The 22,573-nt window shown below is 39.0% G+C and overlaps 1 pseudogene; it reads right to left on the bottom strand.

The window, feature by feature from the left end:
* The window catches only part of LOC117527690, a 595,993-nt pseudogene that overhangs the window by 388,547 nt on the left and 184,873 nt on the right, over positions 1-22,573 (bottom strand).

Genomic DNA, 22,573 nt, shown 5'->3' on the forward strand with positions numbered 1-22,573 from the left:
ATCATATTTATCTAATAGATTACAATTTGTTCATGTAAATGGGGAATCTTCTTCACAGACTAAGGTTAATTATGGAGTTCCACAAGGTTCTGTGCTAGGACCAATTTTATTCACTTTATACATGCTATCCTTAGGCAGTATTATTAGACGGCATTGCTTAAATTTCATTACGCAGATGATACCCAGCTTTATCTATCCATGAAGCCAGAGGACACACACCATTTAGCTAAACTGCAGGATTGTCTTACAGACATAAAGACATGGATGACCTCTAATTTCCTGCTTTTAAACTCAGATAAAACTGAAGTTATTGTACTTGGCCCCACAAATCTTAGAAACATGGTGTCTAACCAGATCCTTACTCTGGATGGCATTACCCTGACCTCTAGTAATACTGTGAGAATCTTGGAGTCATTTTTGACCAGGATATGTCATTCAAAGCGCATTAATCAAATATGTAGGACTGCTTTTTTGCATTTACGCAATATCTCTAAAATTAGAAAGGTCTTGTCTCAGAGTGATGCTGAAAAACTAATTCATGCATTTATTTCCTCTAGGCTGGACTATTGTAATTCATTATTATCAGGTTGTCCTAAAAGTTCCCTGAAAAGCCTTCAGTTAATTCAAAATACTGCAGCTAGAGTACTAACGGGGAATAGAAGGAGAGAGCATATCTCACCCATATTGGCCTCTCTTCATTGGCTTCCTGTTAATTCTAGAATAGAATTTAAAATTCTTCTTCTTACTTATAAAGTTTTGAAAAATCAGGTCCCATCTTATCTTAGGGACCTCATAGTACCATATCACCCCAATAGAGCGCTTCACTCTCAGACTGCAGGCTTACTTGTAGTTCCTAGGGTTTGTAAGAGTAGAATGGGAGGCAGAGCCTTCAGCTTTCAGGCTCCTCTCCTGTGGAACCAGCTCCCAATTCAGATCAGGGAGACAGACACCCTCTCTACTTTTAAGATTAGGCTTAAAACTTTCCTTTTTGCTAAAGCTTATAGTTAGGGCTGGATCAGGTGACCCTGAACCATCCCTTAGTTATGCTGCTATAGACTTAGGCTGCTGGGGGGTTCCCATGATGCACTGAGTGTTTCTTTCTCTTTTTTTCTCTTTTCTCTTTTTGCACCACTCTGCATTTAATCATTAGTGATTGATTTCTGCTCCCCTCCACAGCATGTCTTTTTCCTGGTTCTCTCCCTCAGCCCCAACCAGTCCCAGCAGAAGACTGCCCCTCCTGAGCCTGGTTCTGCTGGAGGTTTCTTCCTGTTAAAAGGGAGTTTTTTCTTCCCACTGTCGCCAAGTGCTTGCTCACAGGGGGTCGTTTTGACCATTGGGCTTTTTTACATAATTATTGTATGGCCTTGCCTTACAATATAAAGCGCCTTGGGGCAACTGTTTGTTGTGATTTGGCGCTATATAAATAAATTGATTGATTGATTGATATATATATATATATATATATATATAATATATATATATATATAATATTATATATAATATATATATATATATATATATATATATATATATATATTATATATATATATATATATATATATATTATATATATATATAAAGGATAAAGTGGTTCAGTTTTGGGCACAACTGATCAAACGTCAAGTCCACACAGACATATATCATGGTATCACTGATACGCAAAGTAGTAATTTTCATTCTCTGAGATCCCTGAATATGTTACTTTATGTTGAAAGAGAGAAAGAACTTTGAAAATAATATGAGGGAAAAACTGCCTCGGTTATTTCATTATTTATGGCAGATTCCAACGTCTGTGCATGGAGATTTAAAAAGGGAGTCACAGGATATCAGACAGAACACCCAGTCATGTGTAACAGCACTACTGCAACAGTTCTAAAATTCCCGTGCAAGAGGAGTCACACAGAGTGTGTATGCACAGATACTCCAGCAGTGACGAGAGTCGCTTTAAAACCTGCATTTCACATCTCACTCAGTGCAAACACTGATGGAGTTTGGACCAGACCTCAGGGGGAAAGAAGAGGGAGCAGAGGAAGGAAGGGAAATGACAAGTATGACTGGAAATTTTTTAATACCATTATCATAATCAGTATAACAAAGATTTATTTTGTAAGCATGAGTAGTAATATGTTTTATTTATTAGTTACAGATGATTTTCTCTAATTTGGTACCTCTTTTAAAAGAACATTTTCCCAACGGATAAAAGTACATCAATACATAGTCTACATGAAACAGACACTCATTAAAATAAGTGGAACACTCAACTTATTGCACAACATGGATGTGTAAATGGTTAAATTAAGAAAGGAGATAAGGCATGTGAGTGGGATTAGTTGAATTTGTAAGACAGAAGACGAGGAGAAAGAGGAGAAGAAATGACAGACACTGACATGAGAACAAGCGCGAGATTAAAGAAAGACAAAAACATTTGGTGTCACACAGAATTAAAGGCTGACTCACGATGTGCTTTAATAGAACATCTGTCAAAACACATTGGAGCAACTATTCAGCATCTACAGGCGCACGCCAATCCGTCAAGTCAAACCTCACAGGAAGTGTAACCACGAAAGAAAAGACATAAATCACCCCGCAGATGCACAACCAGGCAGGGAAAGCAAAAGAGTTGACAAAAATAAAAGAAGTAATCAAAGGAATCCAAGGAAGGAGACCCAGCGAGAAGTTTAGAGAGAGAGAGAGTGTGTGAAGTGCCCCAGGTGTGTGCTTTATCCTCAGCAGTAGTTAAGAGCAAGGTATGGCAACACCTCAGCCATCCGTCACAGAGCAGATAACAAGCTGTCTGGGCCAGAAAGGATCATGGGCCACAGAGACCGGTCACTCTGCTTGAATACTGCAGGAGCCAATCAGAGGAGCAGGAGTAGAGAGGGAGATAATGTGAAGGAGGAAAGAAGGAGAGCTTCTGGAAGCATGCTGTTCAATGAAAGGAGGAGATGATGGAAACTCAGAGAAAAGGTTGGGGGAGACGAGAATGTAGAACAAGAGAGATAAAATCAAGGTAGTATCGGGTGTTTGCAGAGGCTGTTTAAAGGATCTATACATTATGCATCAAAGATACAAAACGTGTGCTTTACTGCAGAACATATGCACTTAAATGAAATTATAGATGACAGTCCGATTGGTTGATTTTGTATTTTGCCCAAACATATCAATGAATAATGTGGGTCATTAATTCAACCCCCCCCCCCCCCCTTTTTTTTAATTTTGAATTTTATTTCTCATGGTCTGAGAGTCCTTCAAGTGAAGCACTGTGAATACTTTGTGGTTGCACTGCAGATCCATTTTCATGTGGATTAAGAGAGAATAATTTCTCCCAGGACTGTTAAGGCAGTATCAGTGGAAAATTTGCAAAGGACTTAGAAATGAAGTTCTGGATTTGAAAGTAGTGAAACAGATGTGTTAGAGGAAGTCCTTACGTAGTCGACAAGTTGACAAAGGAATCAAAAATAAATCCTTACAATATTTCAGACCTTTATCATGCCATAGGGAAAAGGTTGTGTTCCAAAGTGAAGGAGGAAAGAAAAGATTGTTCTGAATTGGTGCTAAAAGAGAGAAAGCGTCACATTTTGAAATGATTCCAAACTGATACCAAATCTTAAAAATGTTCAACACTACATAAATGTCAGCAAATTGAGAGATTTTGAGGATGAGAAAAGTAAAGCCAAAATTGACCGTGTCTTACAGGAAAATAGTTCCAGTTCACGCCACAAAGTTTTTGAATGTGTGCAGTCCAATAATAGTATAGAACAGGGGTGGCCAAGTTCGGTCCTCGAGAGCCACATTCCTGACTCTCTTAGTTGCCTCCCTGCTCCAACACACCTGAATCCAATGAAAGGCTCATTAAAAGTCTGCTAACAAGTCTTTCATTGGATTCAGGTGTGTTGGAGCAGGGAGACAACTAAGAGAGTCAGGAATGTGGCTCTCGAGGACCAAACTTGGCCACCCCTGGTATAGAAAATTAGGAAGAGCAAGATCACCAGTCAATTGACATTGTTGTAACAAACTTTTGTGAACCTGTGGAGATTTCCCACCCCATATGAAAGAATAAAATGACTTAACTAAAGAGAAGTACTTTGCCAAAAAAGAGGGATGGATTGGAACGATCCATTCCTTTCATTGCTATGCTGATGATACTCAACTGTACATGCCGATAACTGCTGATAATCTTACTCACATAAAATCTTTAGACAATTGCCTTGTATCAGTGAGAAGTTGGATGTCTAGTAACTTCCTACTTTAAACTCTGATAAGACTGAAATGATGGTTCTTGGTCCAGCAAGACATCAGCATCAATTTGATCAGCTAGTGCTTAGCATAGGTTCATGTGTTATACATCATGAGGACAAAGTGAGGAACCTTGGGGTAATTCTTGATCTTGATTGTTGTCCTTTGACCTCCACATTAGAGACATTACAGGGAATGCTTTCTTCCATCTGCGAAATATAGCAAAGATTCGTCCCATCCTGTCTATGGCTGTTGCTGAGACTCTGATACATGCATTTATATCTTCCAGATTGGACTATTGCAATGCTTTATTTTCTGGTTTACCGCAGTCCAGCACTAGGGGTCTTCAATTGGTTCAAAAGGCTGCTGCCAGACTTTTGACACAAAGCCGAAGGTTCAACCACATTACACCCTTCGTTGGCTTCCTGTCTCTTTGAGATCAGACTTTAAGGTGTTGTTATTGGCCATAAAATTGTTCACAGACTGGCACCTCCCTACCTAGCTGACCTGGTTGAGCCGTACGTACTGTCTTGGGCCTTGCGTTTGCAGGGTGCATGACTGTTGTGTGTCCCTAGAGTGTACAAAAAGTTGGCAGGTCACAGAGCCTTTTCCTATTGTGCTCCGGCTCTGTGGAACGATCTGCCCACGCACATACGCAGTCAGACTCTGTGGAGATTTTTAAATCTAAATTGAAGACATATCTTTTCCCTGTTTATCACTGGTATTTTATGTTATTGCGTGTCTTCTTTTATCATTTTTACTTATTTATGTTTTTATTCTTTTAATGTGTTTTTTATCTTTAATTCATTTTGTTTTCCTTTTATAAGTTGTAGTGTGTGAAGCGCCTTGAGGTAACCCCATCGTGAATTGGCACTATATAAATAAATAAATTTGAAAAATTTAACAAAAAAGTAATTTGAGCAAAATATTAAATTTGACCACATTAATTCTACCAATATTAGAATGTGTAAGACTACTCCACCATTTCATGTCAGATTTAATATTTCAATAAGGGGAAAAAGTTAACTGAAAATTTACTAGATAATGAATGTGTCAAAGTTATACCCAGGCATTTCAATATGGTGCTGTTAAACTGAAATGGGAATATAGACTGGTCAAACTTCAGTGTGGCCTCATGAACTAGAAAGCATTCACTTTTCCTTAAATTTAATTTATACCCATAAAAAAAATCTAAATCCTCCAGAATTTTCAAGATGGCAGGAATGGAAGCTATAGGATTTGAAATATATAATAAAAGATCATCAACATACAGTGATAGTTTATATTCTGAGCCATTGCACAAGATACTGTTAAATAAAAGGAGAAATTCCTGGCATTGCACCTTGCCAAGGTGCACAGCTCATTGTTCTGGCAAAACCATTGTGGAGGTTTACACATAAGCTTTATGGAGTAATTGTTGCATATAGGTACTGGACAGCACACACAATGTGTCTGCTATTTGTACAAATTGCATTGTTATTCATTCATTAATGCCTCTTGTAATAAATAATGCCCACTTGACTACGGCTTGGCCAGCGCTGTTATTTCTGTGATGCCAGGCTGCAATCTAAGAAATTAAAATGCAATGCAGATTGCATTATTTATGCAGTGAGCAAAGCAGTCAGTGTGTGCACAAAGACTCACTACTTGCTTACTTTAAATTTTATCTAGAAATATACATGTATGACCATAATCCCATAAAAGGCATGCTGCACTCTTCAGAAGAATGCATTTTCATATGTTAACATATTTTAGTTGTGTAACATGCTGTTATACCACAGGCATTAGCACATATGGACACTGTGAGCACATGAAGTTGTGTTCAATGCTGCTTGTAATCAGTGGTGGTTAATCCACTTGGATGATACAGGATTGCTGTGTACAATTGTGAGCATATCAGGGCTGATTACCTTGTATTTGGACTCTGAACGCCAATCTGGGCCAAACATCAGCAATGGTAGACCAGATTCATGTATTCCAAGACTGAATTCAGAAATTTCAAGATGCATGTTTTCAATGAATGCAGCATAAACATCAAACCTTGAAGCCTTGTGTGCAAGAACTCATATTTTCCATGGAATTCCCCCAAATAAATACCGGTGTCACAGACTGAACAGTCCCCCCCTAAAAAAATCAGTCCACCCTGCCTTCACTGCGCGTCATTAGCCGCAGTTCACGGATTATCACCTTGTTTCTGCTTCAAATTGCACTCCAGTCATCATCTATCTCAGCAACAGATAACTGAAGCTTTAGTACAACAATCATTTCCACATATAAATTCAGCACTTTTTCATCATAAAAGACAGAGGAAGCGATCAGAGCGCCGCAGCTACACGAGCTGCTAGCTGTTGCGTTCACTGCACCTCCGTCATTTCGAAGCATCCAGATTATGCCTTGTTTCTGCTTAAAACTGACTTTAGAATGATTTAAGAGGCTTTACCTTGTCATCTGATGTTAATAATCCCATTAACCATTTGAATTGCTTTGGGTGAAGAAAGTCCATCTCAGAAGAGCTGCTGTGGTCCCAAATGATGCATGCATTGGATGCAGAGCAGACCAATTTTAGGGGAGACCATTTGTCTGCCACACCGGAAACAAAATTGGCTGTGGTTTGCAATTTACAGCAGAAATAAAGACAATTTGTAATAACTAGATTTTTAACACAACGGAAATGTTGTCATATTGTGAAATCAATAGGATCTTCACATTTAAGAAAGCACATCACGCAACTATAAGCCGTGCAATTAATTACACAAGAAGGCAAAAGGGACCATACATTATAATGTTACTAGTGAAACGATGTAGTCAAAATCCATACTCAAATTGGCAAAACCACACAGATGACAAGCTGCACATGCTGCATGCTGCACATTCAAAGCTATCACAAGAGAGATAAAGTGTCTTGGGCCAATCAGAAGTAGTTGAAAAGCAATATCTTCATTAACCATTTCTAAGCCCATAAAACAGAGACATCAAGACAACCTTGAGCAATGGCTGAAAAGGATTAATCAATATCTAGTAGTGTCTGTCTGGAGTGAAGCCAGCTTGCCGGTGATGTACTGTAGCACCCTGGATTGGTAAAAGGAACTCGCTACACAGCTCGGAAATAATTGACCTGTATTTTTTAACATCTCCATAGCAAACTACCAAACAGATGTCCTGGACTCACATTTAGAGGCGCTCTGTTACACGATAGAGGAGCTCAAATTTACATGAAGTGCTGACACAAAGAGTCTGTCACTCTACTGTTATTACTTCACAAACTAAACCTGAGAAGGTAGTAATCCTGGTGGAGCAAAAACCCCCAATTACTCAACCATGAGCATCTTCATAGCTGATCCTTGGACTGGATGGGAACAGGTGACCAGTTTTCGGTAGCCGATTGGACACCATCGATCCTCCACCATCTGTACTACAAAATTTTCCATCAGACTGTCACATCACTGTCCTTGTGGGACTGGCAGCATGACAACAGAACATCTGCTGCAGCCCTGCTGATTTCAAGGAGCCCTAAGGCCTCGTACTACCTCAGTGGAACAGAAACTCTACAGAAACCAGCAACCTTTGCATATATATATATATATATATATATATATATGTGTGTGTGTGTGTGTGTGTGTGTGTGTGTGTGTGTGTGTGTGTGTGTGTGTGTGTGTGTGTGTGTGTGTGTTTGAACACATTAAAATTATCATCAGTTTCGAGGAGTTACTACATAAAGGCTGAATGTGACTGTTTGGCCTTGGTGAAAAGAGTCCAAAGCCCTTGTTTTTATAGTACAACAAAAATGGAACAAATCTGTCATTTCTGCATCTTTGCTATGTCTGGATTGGGCATCACTGTTGCCACATCAGATCATTATTATTAGTCTTAGAAGCAGGATCATTAGGGAGTGGCGGCCAAGTGATTAGTGAGTGTGTTTGGTTTTATTGAGGAAGGTTCCCGGTTCAAATCTCACCCCTGTCACATTTCTCCATGTAATGTGGAGTTGTGTCAGAAAGGGCATCCAGCGTATTCAACATGCAGATCCACCTCAGATTTGCTGTGGTGACCACGATGCAAGCAAGGGAGCAGCTGAAGGGGCTTCCTTAGTAGCAGTAGTAGTATCAAGGAGGTTATGTTCTCACTGGTGTTTGTCTGTCTGTTTGTCTTTTAATAGGATAACTCAAAAAGTTTTGAAAGCATTTGAACCAAATTTGTTGGAATGATGGGAAATATGTCCAAGATCACTCGATTAAAATTTGGTGATGATCCAGATTAAACTCTGGAAATATAGCATAATGTATTAGTTTGCCCTTCCTGTGAATCTATATCCTTCGATATTGATATGTGGCATGGCGGAGGAATGCGCTCTACCGAGTGCCCTTCTAGTTATCATTCTAATGATTATTTATTTATTTATTAAAAAGATACTTCAGAGAATTGCAGGTCATTAACAACCAAACTCCATATCACTTTTGGTGAGTAGCTCCACTTACTGTCTCACACACTCCATAAATACCATAAATAGAAGAAGGCCTTTTTTTTTTTTTTACCTGTCTGTCCGCCATGCAGTCCCCAGTACCCTACTTATTCCCACAGTAACCAGTGACTCATGAAGTATGCAGTTAGTCATCATGAAATCAATAATTCAATTAATCTGATTTTCATTACTGCTACATGAAGTGGCTTTATTTGCAAACTGAATATTCTTTTATTCTTTTAGCTAAACTGGCATCACATACCCACAATTCTGTGTACAACACATGTTCGCCAAATTGCAAAAAGTGGCAACAACTGGATTTGAAAGGAATATACAACCTGGATGTTTTAAATTTAGGAGGAGAATGTTGGACACCACATTTTGTACCACCTCAAGCCCTCTGATTGTAGTCTCCACGACTCATAACATGTGAGAGATGAGAACTTTATGAAGGGATGATGACTGATGAAACGCAACAACTTTTGGTTTTTGCTCCCATTTTGTATGAGATGAACTCAACGAATCTAAACTTTTTCAACATACACAATATCACCATTTCCCTCAAATATTGTTCCACAAACCAGTCTAAATCTGTGATAGTGAGCACTTCTCCTTTGCCTGAGATAATCCATCTCACCTCACAGGTGTGCCATATCAAGATGCTGATTAGACAACATGATTAGTGCACAGGTGCTGCCATTAGGACTGCCACATAAAAGGCCACTCTGAACGGTGCAAGTTTTTGTTATTGGGGGGGAATACCAGTCAGTATCTGGTGTGACCACCATTTGTCTCATGCAGTGCAACACCATCTCCTTCGCATAGAGTTGATCAGGTTGTCAATTGTGGCCTGTGGAATGTTGGTCACTCCTCTCAATGGCTGTGCAAAGTTGCTGGATATTGGCAGGAACTGGTACACGCTGTCGTATACGCCGGTCCAGAGCATCCCAAACATGCTCAATGGGTGACATGTCCGGTGAGTATGCCGGCCATGCAAGAACTGGGACATTTTCAGCTTCTAAGAATTGTGTACAGATCCTTGCAACATGGGGTCGTGCATTATCCTGCTGCAACATGAGGTGATGTTCTTGGATTGGCACAACAATGGGCCTCAGGATCTCGTCACGGTATCTCTGTGCATTCAAAATGCCATCAATAAAATGCACCTGTGTTCTTCGTCCATAACAGACACCTGCCCATACCATAACCCCACCGCCACCATGGGCCACTCGATCCACAACATTGACATCAGAAAACCGCTCACCCACCACGATGCCACACACGCTGTCTGCCATCTGCCCTGAACAGTGTTAACCGGGATTCATCCGTGAAGAGAACACCTCTCCAAGTGCCAAACGCCAGCGAATGTGAGCATTTGCCCACTTAAGTCGGTTACGGACAACGAACTGGAGTCAGGTCGAGACCCTGATGAGGACGACGAGCATGCAGATGAGCTTCCCTGAGACGGTTTCTGACAGTTTGTGCAGAAATTCTTTGGTTATGCAAACCGATTGTTTCAGCAGCTGTCCAAGTGGCTGGTCTCAGATGATCTTGGAGGTGAACATGCTGGATGTGGAGGTCCTGGGCTGGTGTGGTTACACGTGGTCTGCGGTTGTGAGGCTGGTTGGATGTACTGCCAATTCTCTGAAACGCCTTTGGAGACGGCTTATGGTAGAGAAATGAAACATTCATACACGAGCAACAGCTCTGGTTGACATTCCTGCTGTCAGCATGCCAATTGCACGCTCCCTCAAATCTTGCGACATCTGTGGCATTGTGCTGTGTGATAAAACTGCACCTTTCAGAGTGGCCTTTTATTGTGGGCAGTCTAAGGCACACCTGTGCACTAATCATGGTCTCTAATCAGCAACTTGATATGGCACACCTGTGAGGTGGGATGGATTATCTCAGCAAAGGAGAAGTGCTCACTATCACAGATTTAGACTGGTTTGTGAACAATATTTGAGGGAAATGGTGATATTGTGTATGTTGAAAAGGTTTTAGATCTTTGAGTTCATCTCATACAAAATGGGAGCAAAACCAAAAGTGTTGCGTTTATATTTTTGTTGAGTGTACATTGTGAGAGTTGGAGACAAAATGAGGCTCTGACATTCCTCGTGGGAGTCACACACAAGTGCCCTGTTGACAGTTTTCTTCTTGCTGTATGTTTTCTCTTCAGTGCAGAAAATAGGTTTTGATATAATTAGAATTATTATTATTTATCATTTGTTTTGTTTTATTTTGATTATTATTTACAGAGCTGCTCCTTACTGGATACAGTCGGAGAATGTCTCCTGTGTGAATTCATGTTAATATCATGTTAATACCACCTGAGCACTTTATGCACGACATGTTGTTTGCGCCAGTTCAATAAGATACCAACTGTCAATTTTTTTGCTTATTCATGTGTTTAAGTCACTAATTCGCATCTCCAGCTACTCTCCGGTCAGGGCGTGGAGTAACACATCCAAATGTGAAATGGTAGAATATTTTGCCACCGTTACCCCGATATTATACGGTCTGAAATCTCACACGATTAACCAATCAGGTTCGCAGAAAAAAATGTAATTGGATTAGTATTAATCATATCATGCAAGAAAGCTTGAATAAATGCACACATTTTAACATCCAGAAAAATGTGGATTGGGACCATTTTGAGTTCCTCTGCAGGTGAACATTGATGCTTGTGTATTCCTGTTTCAGCAGTTTGTTGAAAATTGGATTTTCCTCATATGATGCAACTGTCAAAGATGAAGAAATCAGCCAGAGGCTTGGTTGTTGACATCATCAGTGCCAAAGAAATGCAGCCAGACATTTATTACTTGTTCAGAAAATTAACAAAAAGAAAACTAAAGGCATCACCGGGCTGATACCTACACTGGGTGCTCAACACACCATGATATAAAAGTATGAGTAAATATAAATATGTCTGTCATGGTGTTTTTGACTATGTATGACTTCTATGTGATTTCATTGTGAAGTCATTCACACCAGCGAATCACAAATATTTTGATGATCAAGATATGCTTTAAATAGTCTATCCCAGCTTCTTGGTTGTTGAGATATTCAAAAGAGGTGTTTTTCCGACCACATTTTGCTTGACATTGACCTTTGACCAAACTACTCCAAAATCTAATCAAATTCAGATATCTATCCAAGTAATATTCTAAAAATTCCCACCACATTTGGCTTCTTGGTTGTTGAGAAATACACCTAAAAAAGTATTTTCAAACCATGTTTTCCTTGACCTTGACATTTGACTGTTGACCAAATTACTCTAAAATCTAATCAAATCCAGATATCTATCCAAGCAATATTCTAAAATTCCCACAACATTGTTTTCTTGGTTGTTGAGATATACACCAAAAAGTATTTTCAAACCGTTTCCTTGACCTTGACATTTGACTGTTGACCCAAATGAGTCTAAATCTAATCAAATCCAGATATCTATCCAAGTAATATTCTAAAAAGTCCCACCACATTTGGCTTCTTGGTTGTTGAGATATACACCAAAAAAAGTATTTTCAAACCATGTTTTCTTTGACCTTGGCATATGACCTTTGACCAAATTAGTCTATAGTCTAATCAAATCCAGATATCTATCCAAGTAATATTCTAAAAATTCCCACCACATTTGGCTTCTTGGTTGTTGAGACATACACCAAAAAAAGTATTTTCAAACCATGTTTTCCTTGACCTTGACATTTGACTGTTGACCAAATTACTCTAAAATCTAATCAGATCTAGATATCTATCCAAGCAATATTCTAAAAATTCCCACCACATTTGGCTTCTTAGTTGTTGAGACATACACCTAAAAAAGTAATTTAAAACCATGTTTCCTTGACCTTGACATTTGACTGTTGACCAAATTACTCTAAAATCTAATCAAATCCAGATATCTATCTAGGTAATATTCTAAAAAGTCCCACCACATTTGGCTTCTTGGTTGTTGAGATATACACCTAAAAAAGTATTTTCAAACCATGTTTTCCTTGACCTTGACATTTGACTGTTGACCAAACTACTCTAAAATCTAATCAAATTCAGATATCTATCCAAGTAATATTCTAAAAAGTCCCACCACATTTGGCTTCTTCGTTGTTGAGATATACACCTAAAAAAGTATTTTTAAACCATGTTTTCCTTGACCTTGACATTTGACTGTTGACCAAATTACTCTAAAATCTAATCAGATCTAGATATCTATCCAAGTAATATTCTAAAAATTCCCACTACATTTGGTTTCTTGGTTGTTGAGAAATACACCTAAAAAAGTATTTTCAAACCATGTTTTCCTTGACCTTGACATTTGACTGTTGACCAAATGAGTCTAAAATCTAATCAAATCCAGATATCTATCCAAGTAATATTCTAAAAATTCCCACCACATTTGGCTTCTTGGTTGTTGAGAAATACACCTAAAAAAGTATTTTCAAACCATGTTTTCCTTGACCTTGACATTTGACTGTTGACCAAATTACTCTAAAATCTAATCAAATCCAGATATCTATCCAAGCAATATTCCAAAATTCCCACCAGATTTGATCCATCTATGGTTCTTGGTTAAGATATTAAAAGAAAAGGTGTTTTCTGACCATGTTTACCTTGACCTGCGATCCTTGACCAAGCAACAACTCACCTACATATATTTATTTAAGTAATAATCAAACCAAATCTGACCAGCTGTTTTGATTTATCTTGTCCCCACAGAGACAGCTTTCGAGAGAGGTCCATAAGGTTGGACAGTTCTCTTCTAACACCATATCTTTTGAGTTATTTTCTCATCCTCGGTCCACTTGACAGAGTGATAAAATCCAATTCTTATTGTAGTGCACCAAACATTAAGTCGCTGTGTAAGTCCCTCACATAGTACTTTGATTTTGAAATGCCTCTAGTTTCAGCCACAAGGGTACACAGTGACCAGTGAGCTGCAGCAGAAGCTTAGTTGATGTGAAATAAGATTTGGAGAGTCTGTATATATGTATGTACTGTACGAGTGCATCTGGGCCACTTGATAACAGCAATGGAACAAAGAAAAAACATCTAAAAATCTGTTTCTGTCCCCTTTGATGTCAGCGTGTGAAAGACTAACAAAAAGTCCCACTGACCAGTTGTGTGTCTATCTGCCTGCGTGATCTTTCTACTTTATACCCACCCATTGTCTGTAAGTAAGGCAGACGTAACCTGGTATTAGCCTCTCCTCCGTTTCACCCTGTAAATGGATGCATTGATTACAAAAGTGAGGTCTTAATGTTCAAGACATTACATGTGAGTTTTTCATTACTCATCCAATTTTCCTTAAGAATAAGCTTTTGTTCCATTAATGGCATTTTCTTGAAAAGCCATTAAATTTTGGTTTTTCATCCATATTTTCTCTGAATTCTTTCTTTAAAGCCCTGTTTTAAAATGCCCCAGTGCCACACTTTGGCACAGACACAACACTACAGAACTGCCATGGGTCCTGGATAGTAACCACCAAGGCAGACAACTGGTCCAGCCACACATCTTAAAAATCTCAAAAGTAACTATCTATTTGCCATCTGGTTCTGGATGTGCCAGCTGGGGGAACACGTACTGTGTTTTGACAGACATGACCTAACAACTGTCCACTGTGACGTGCGCATGCCTGCTTGCTGTCCTCATGTGGACATACATAAAAACATATATTGCTGTTGCAACCGGCTGTAGCGAGCAAGTGCACGGCGCACACATTGACAGGCTGCCCCATGTGAAAAGAACCATCAGAGCATAACACACAGCAGGTGAGCTGAATGTCACGTCACCCACGTGAGCATTGTCTGTCCGAAGCGCACCATCATCAGGACTATTTTCTCTTGCTGTTCTCCAGGCACTAGGACCTCAACACTGAGGCACCTATGAGCTGGATCATACCCGTCATACCTGAAAGCATCAAAAATGTCGTAGCTGACATTCCGTCGCAATGCAACTGATATGCTGCATCTTACACCTTGTTTGGACAGGATAAATTTTATGTGGGTGGAGTAAAACAATAAGCAACTTTAGCATCCTCGGGCCACTTTCTTTGTAAAAATGGCAGAATGCAATATGAACATTAGTGATCCGTGCAGTTTAGATGACTTTAAAAGGTGGAAAGTCCATGATTTGAAGCTTTTTTTTGTAAAACATTTCGATTTCTGTGTTAATGGGAAACAGAAAGACAAGCTGGTTGCGTCAGCATAGAGCAAGGTAACTAAATTTAATCTGTCTTTATAACCACTGAAGAAGAGGTGAAAGAAAGTAGACGAGATTATGATGCTTGTGGGTGACAAAATTATTATACCTGACTATGACGGCCCCGCCGTCTTGTAGCGGGGCGGGCCCATAATCAGGGGCACCTGGGCCCGGTGTCCCTGTCTCTTATTTAAGTGGGCCCAACTAATTCATTTTGTTCTCTCCCTCTCTCTTTCTAGGACGTCTCGCTGTGCCGAGCGGTAACAGAGCGCCTTTTTGCACAGCTGCACATTTTTGCACCTTTTAATTTATTGACTTAAAATATTGTAAATAAATACTTCTATTTTTCTAATCCTCTCGTTTGTGTCTCCTCCTTGTCACTGTCCTCTGAGCCACGGGCACGTGACACTGACCCATTGAAGCTGACAGATGGATGGATTGGTGAAAATATCAGTGTAAAAATGTATATGTGTAAAAATAAATAAATCAATCAATCACTGAATATTTGCTAGAAATTGACGAGAGAGCACTCTAAAATTGGCTCCACAATAACTAGAAGGAAGGTACATCTTTGCCATTGTTTACCACAGCAATGTTCAATTCACATTATTAAAATTGTAGACAATGAGCTGTAACGTGTATATTTCACTCTTTGGTTAAGCACATTTCATTGCGTTTCTCAGACAGTGCTGCCGGTAACGCGTTATCTAATCTGACCGCTTTTTTCAGTAACGAGTAATCTAACGTGTCAGTAATCAGATTAAAGTTACTTCTCTGAGTCACTGTGCATTACTATTATTTTTGTATTGTGGGTCAGTCACATTTTTAAAACAGATTTCCTGACAAGATGCAGGGGAGGTCTGACCTGCCCCCTTTCCACTGTGCAGCTCAGCTCTGAGATGAAAAACAGTTGTCTCCCAAAGTGCGGTGACGCGCAGAGCTATGGTTTTACAAAGACATTTTTACAATTTTTTTATTTAAAACTCTGTTCCGCTCTGTGTGTGTCTTCGTTAAAACAGCTGATCCGCAAAGCGCAAATAGTAAGGCTTTCTTTTCAACCCACATACGCCTAAACTCTCTATCTGAGGACGACATGATGTAAAACGCTGATAAAAACTTTTCTGTATATATAAACGTTATCCATTTTTCTGCTCAAACAGCAAATCAGAGGCGAATCCATGTGGGAAGGGAACCTGGGCGGGGCTCCCCACAACAGCCCTAGATTAAGGGTCCACTTAAGACATTATTTCATACTATTAGTTCTACTAATACTATTTATAATAATAATTTCATTTCAACAACTAAAATCTTTAGAAAAACTTTAAATGTTAGAAAAATGGTAAATGGTAAATGGACTGCATTTATATAGTGTTTTTCCATCTGCATCAGGTGCTCAAAGCACTTTACAAAAATAATGCCTCACATTCACCCCAATGTCAGGGTGCTGCCATACAGGGTGCTCACTACAAACCGGGAGCAATAGGGGATTAAAGACCTTGCCCAAGGGGGCAAGGTCAACCAAGGATCTTCTGGTCTCAAGCCCAACGCTTAACCACTGGACCATCACGTCCCCCACCATCACCTTTGCAAAATGTTACAGAGTTGAATAGTTATATTTATAAGCGTGTAAGTTAGAAATTGTAAGTTTACCATTACAGCGCTGTGAACAGTTAAATATGAGGTCAAGAAAGATGTCTTTATTTATTTTATTTTTATAAAACAAGTATTTATGTTCATTGAAGTGAAGAAAGGGTGACTATAAAGTGAGTATTGGCAAAATGGGTTATCATTTTCATGTTGGCGTTGCAGGGGTGTTGTCAACAGCTTCTGAAAGTAACTAATGAAGTAACTAGTAACCCCAAAATTGTACTCACAATTTATGTAAGAGGTGTTCAGACCACCTGGTTTAGCACACTAAACCAAACCTCTGCACACATCCAAAAGAGTGGAAAAAAAGTGAAGCTGACAAACGGTACAACTAAACACAAGCTAGACAACAACAACAACAACAAAAAAATGACTGCAGATTTGAATCCATTCTATTCAGTGTAGTAAATTTATTTTCTTCCTTTTCTTGTGAGGAGGCACACAGTGTGACAAGGCTGTTTATTAAGTAGCCCCTTCCATCTCTGCCATTTATAGAGAGCTTTTTTATCCCATGTGACTCAGTCATAAATATTACAGACATCCTGTGGTAAAATTACATTACTCCACCTCTACATACAAAATTAATTCAGTTCCAATAGGGCTTTAGCCTCCCTAAGTAACTGTTCATTTGAAACAAAGTCATTCCAGGATCAAGAATCCTTCAAAGAGACCAGGTACCAAATTGTCAGTGCCTGAGGTCACTGATTAGTGTCCAAGTCTCACATCCATAGAGCAAGTAATAAACAACCTGGACCCCAGAGTCGTGGAACTTTGCACTCTTTCAAAGAAATCAGCATCACCAAACACCTGTGTCCAGCAAGCTCATGACTTCACAAGCTCTTCCAAGTCATTTCTCAATTTCAAAGGTCGAGGACCCAGAGGCATCATTGCCACTGTCAAGACAAATGAACGTCTCCACAAGTTCAGCATTTTCATCAATTATTCAGGGAAGCCATTGAAAGCCTGGCTCTTAATCTTCCCCAAACCCAGACATTCTGATTCCTCACTCAGCTTCTCAAATCCTACAGTCAGGGTATCCACTGATTCCCCAAAGAAAGTAAAGGTCTTCAACCTTTCCTCATCATAAAGGCACCTAAACCATGGGTTTCCACATTCCTACACAACACCTAGTGCATGCAAGCATCGAACAGTGTGGGAGCCAGAACACATCCCTGAGGAACACCAGTATTAACTGTAAAACAATCCAAATCAAAGTCAGCACAGTAAGCGTCTCAAATGAGATCTGCTGTACGTCAGTACCATCTTGTCTTGACCAAAGTTCACAGATCAGCTCTCCTTACTGTTCACCACTAGGGGCAGTGCCACATTCAGTACCAGAAAGCATAGTGTATAGCATAGCCATGGGTTTTCAGCCTGTTAGCATAGCTTAGTAACAGCTCTGTTTGCTGATGTTCAGGTGAAACATTTTGATGTTTGGTGTATGTACATATTAAACTCATTAATTTTTTCTGCTGTTTTGCGGTTTGTTTGTTTTTTGCTGTTCCATTTGTTGTACAGCACAGATGACACATGCTTACAACTTTGAGTGGGTGTGTACATTACCATGCCAGAAGGCCTCAGCATTGTGTGATTACCCACAGTTCCCTTCTTTGCATCCTTCAGAAGTGACACAAATACGCACCAGCACGATAGTAAAGTCTGGAGCATGCTGACTGCAAGCTGTAAAACTTTGCACACACACTGAAGGTAATAAATACTAAAAAGTACAGTTACATTTTACTGAAATGCATAATGACACACACACACGTTAGTGTTGCAATGCAGCAGTCAGCCCAGCGTGGTCCTGTCTCTCCCCTATGTGACTGGATTATCCTCAGTCCCAATGACTCTTTTGGGGTAGTCAGCAAACGCACAAGTGCTTATTCTAGGCACAAGCTCAACCTTCACAATCACAGACTCACACATACACAAATGTGCACATTCAATTGTTCAGGCAGAGCACTGTTGATTTCCACCTATTTAATGTGCACTTACTTTGAGAAGGTTCCTACATGTCCGCTGTCGAGTGGCAGCAAATTCACAAGATAATGGGGAGGTAGGATAATGAGGATGAGGTCAAAAATAAATGAAAATGCACCATAAGTAAGAGTCAACTAAAATAGTCCACATTGGCGTTGCTGTGGTGACTGGGGAAAAAAAAAATGTAGTAAGAATTGCAAAGCCGAGAGAGTGAAAGAACTATAAATTAGATAACTAATTAACAGACACCTACATTTGCCATGTTGAGATCACAGTAATAACTGACCACTCTTCTCCATGGCTGGCTATAGAGGTGCATAATTATTAGGAGTGCACTCAAAAAAATGACTCATTGGATGAACTCAATTGAATTATGTGCAGGATTTCCACATAATAAATATAGCTATGTAGCCCCAACTCGAAAAAGCACACAAATGCAAGATAATTTAATTTAATTTAGTTTGGACTACATGTGTTTATTTGATGGAAATCCAATCCAGTGAGTCAGTTTTTTGACTGTGATGCATCAAAATTGCTTGTAAATGTGGACACACTTATTCAGTTTAATTGTTATGGCTTTATTTGTCCCAGGTAGGTTCATGCTGGTTTTGCCCATGCTCCACTTCTTTACCCATTTATGGGTTTGCCAGTATTATATCACTTTTACCATATTTTCCAGAGTGGAAGTCACATTTTTTTACTAGTTTGGGAGACCCTGTAATTTATACTCCGGTGCAACTTATATACTAAAAAAATCATGTTTGTTATTAATAATAGTAATTACAATAACCATTTTATATGGGACTTTCCCACAAATTAAAGCACTAAGCAAAATAAACTATAATAATAAAACGTGTACTGCAACAATGCAAATGCAAATGCAAAAAAAAAGTCCTATATTTAAGAGCTCATAATTCAGAAAAAAGTGCAACTCATAACTCCAGTGCAATTTATACTCAGGCAAATATAATACGTTTTAATTTCTTTTTCAGTTTAATATTGAAAACTGAAGTTATACTTAAAGGAAATCCTTTTTTTTTTAGTTCAATAAAGACAGGATGATTTGACCATCAATGAGTAATCATCTTAAATAATCATAATTTCAATTTTGGACAAAAAATATAGTAAATATTTATATGGGACTTTTACACAAAATAAACTCCAATAATAAAAGAACAAATGTCAATAATAAGAAGTACATTTTAACAATACACAAAAAAAAATCCAAATTAATGAGGTGGTAATACAAAAATAAATTATATTCCAGTACAGTTTATACTCCAGAAAATATGGTATTTGTGATTATGATTTATTTCATATAATTCAGTAGCAGTAGTGTAATTTCGTAACTATTGATGTATTAAATGTTAAAAATAAGTGTTGAATTAGATGAAGTTTGAATTTTACAGCTGCATGAGTGAAATGCATGTTGTGCATGAACAGGTGAAGGAGTTATGAGGGGGTGGTTAAAGGATGTGGTAAAGCTTTCCTAAAACGTATAAAAGGATATGGGCTGGACACCATGCGGATGCACCAGTTGCGAGGACAAGTGGTCTGCTTGAGGCAGAAGAAGACCACGGGTGCCATCTCCGGGAAGGGCACCGCAAGGGCACTCAGGTCACTGCCGACGCTGTCATCATCGCCTGGACCCACTTCCTCGATGATGTCATCAGCTTGCGTCGAGTCGTATTCCTCTCTCTGCCCTGGCCCTGCTGAGGGGATCGTCCTCAGCAGCACAGGACACTCCTCGCTTGTCATGGCAACCCAGCTAAGATCTGAAATGTTAATGTGAAATAGTAGAAATGTCAGATGGGAGATATTAACATGCGACATACGCAGTGCATCGAATTAAAACGTGTTTATTTCACCCCGTTGCTCGAACACCACCTCGCAACTCAGATTTGTGATGTTGTTTTCAAAACCAAAACAGAATCATTAGTGTTTTGCAGCTTCTTCCCCCCCACCAGCCCCCTGTGAAAGCAAATGCTACTTTCAGAAGCGCGCTTGTCTGCGTAACAGACCGTATTGCTCACTGATAGCAATCACCTCTCCCAATCAAACGCACACAGAGATGTGCAACAGGAGAGAGTAAATCAGTGTCAACAGTCATCGCACATTCATTGATGATTCATTTAGCACCATCACAGTGCTCTGGGAGAGGAAATGGCTTTCCATCTCCTACCACTTATCTCATGAATGTATTCATTTCTATCTGTGAGGGCTGCGCACAAGAGTAGCACACACAAGCCCACGCATTTATGGATGATGCAAAAAGCCAGTTTACAAACACTTGTATATTCCATATTGGCATTTAATGAAAAAGAAGCCTGTTGCAGCAAATGTTTATCTTTCCATGCATGAGTACATCAACTTTTGTTTAAAAAAATATGTATATATAATGCAATGCTCAGCCATATGAGCATTGTGTTCTTTATAATTTGCAGTTGTTTAATTAATTATTAAGATCCTATTGTTTTACGTACAATTTATACATGTTCAAATCATTTGTTCATGTTGTGCAAATCAAAGAATGCTTGTAGATCACCCTCTGTGCATTTGCAGTTAGTAATGAGACAAATATAACTACATAGAAAGTTAGCAAAGGTTAGTGTGCAAGCTAAAGTCCGCAGAGGTGTTATCAGGTTACAAAAACAGTGTTTTCAGTTTTAGAAGTGTTTATTTCCAAAGCTGTTAGCAAGTAGCTATACAAGGAAGTGATGTCACCATGCTAACCTTGGCAACATGTCTTGTAAATACGTTCAGAGGTGTTATCAGGTTACAAAAACAGTGTTTTCAGTTTTAGAAGTGTTTATTTCTCACAAGCTTGTACATAATATACCAGAAACAAAGCTGTTAGCAAGTAGCTATACGAGGAAGTGACGTCACCATGCTAACCTTGGCAACATGTCTTGTAAATACGTTCAGAGGTGTTATCAGGTTACAAAAACAGTGTTTTCAGTTTTAGAAGTGTTTATTCCTCAATAGTTTTTACATAATATACCAGAAACAAAGCTGTTACTAAGTAGGTATACGAGGAAGTAACGTCACCATGCTAACCATGGCAACATGTCTTGTAAATACGTTCAGAGGTGTTATTAGGTTCCAAAAACAGTGTTTCCAGTTTTAGAAGTGTTTATTTCTCACTACCTTTTACATAATATATGAGAAACATGTACAACCCCAATTCCAATGAAGTTGGGACGTTGTGTAAAATGTAAACAAAAACAGAATACAATGATTTGCAAACACTCAATAAGGTTATGAGAATTGTGGACAGTAAACACTTATTGAGTGTTGTTAGAAGGAAAGGTGATGTAACACAGTGGTATACATACCACCGTCCCAGCTTTTTTGAAACGTGTTGCAAAAAATATTTGCACAAAAATGATAACGTTTATCAGTTTGAACATTAAATATCTTGTCTTTGTGGTGTATTCAATTGAATATAGGTTGAAGAGGATTTGCAAATCATTGTATTCTGTTTTTATTTACATTTCACATAACGTCCCAACAGCTGTATATAAATGATTGGCTGTCGCCCGTGTCACTCAAAAACAAAACATCAGAATGAAACAGAATGTGGCATTTTAACCTCTTAAAATATATCAAGGTTAGCCATCTTTGAACTTTTCATTTTTGTTAGTTAAACTTTGAACTTCCAAGGTCTGTGTCCCAAGAATGTTCCCTGTGAATTTCAAGAGTCTGGCATTAATAGGATTGGTCTAATGCTGAGCAAAGACAGATGGACCGACGGACAGACAGAAAGGCGGACGGAAGGATGGACAGACGAAAAGCTTTCGCAATATCCAATGGCCATATTTGATGGCCTCAGGTAAAAACAGAATTCTGCAGAGAATTTGAGCTTTAATGTAATGGGTTGCTGGCAAACAAAAGTAAAGAAAGAATCATATAAGAAGTCAGCAAGGCCAAAGGGGATAAAAAAATGAATTATAGGATGACTCAAATGTAATTCTCTTTGCACAAGTACCCTTATGTGAATCATATCATACAGCTGGCCAGTAAGTCCACCAGTAGCATCCAGAGCTTAAGTGAATT

Source organism: Thalassophryne amazonica, chromosome 16 (assembly GCF_902500255.1).
Source record: "Thalassophryne amazonica chromosome 16, fThaAma1.1, whole genome shotgun sequence".
Classification (NCBI taxonomy): domain Eukaryota; kingdom Metazoa; phylum Chordata; class Actinopteri; order Batrachoidiformes; family Batrachoididae; genus Thalassophryne; species Thalassophryne amazonica.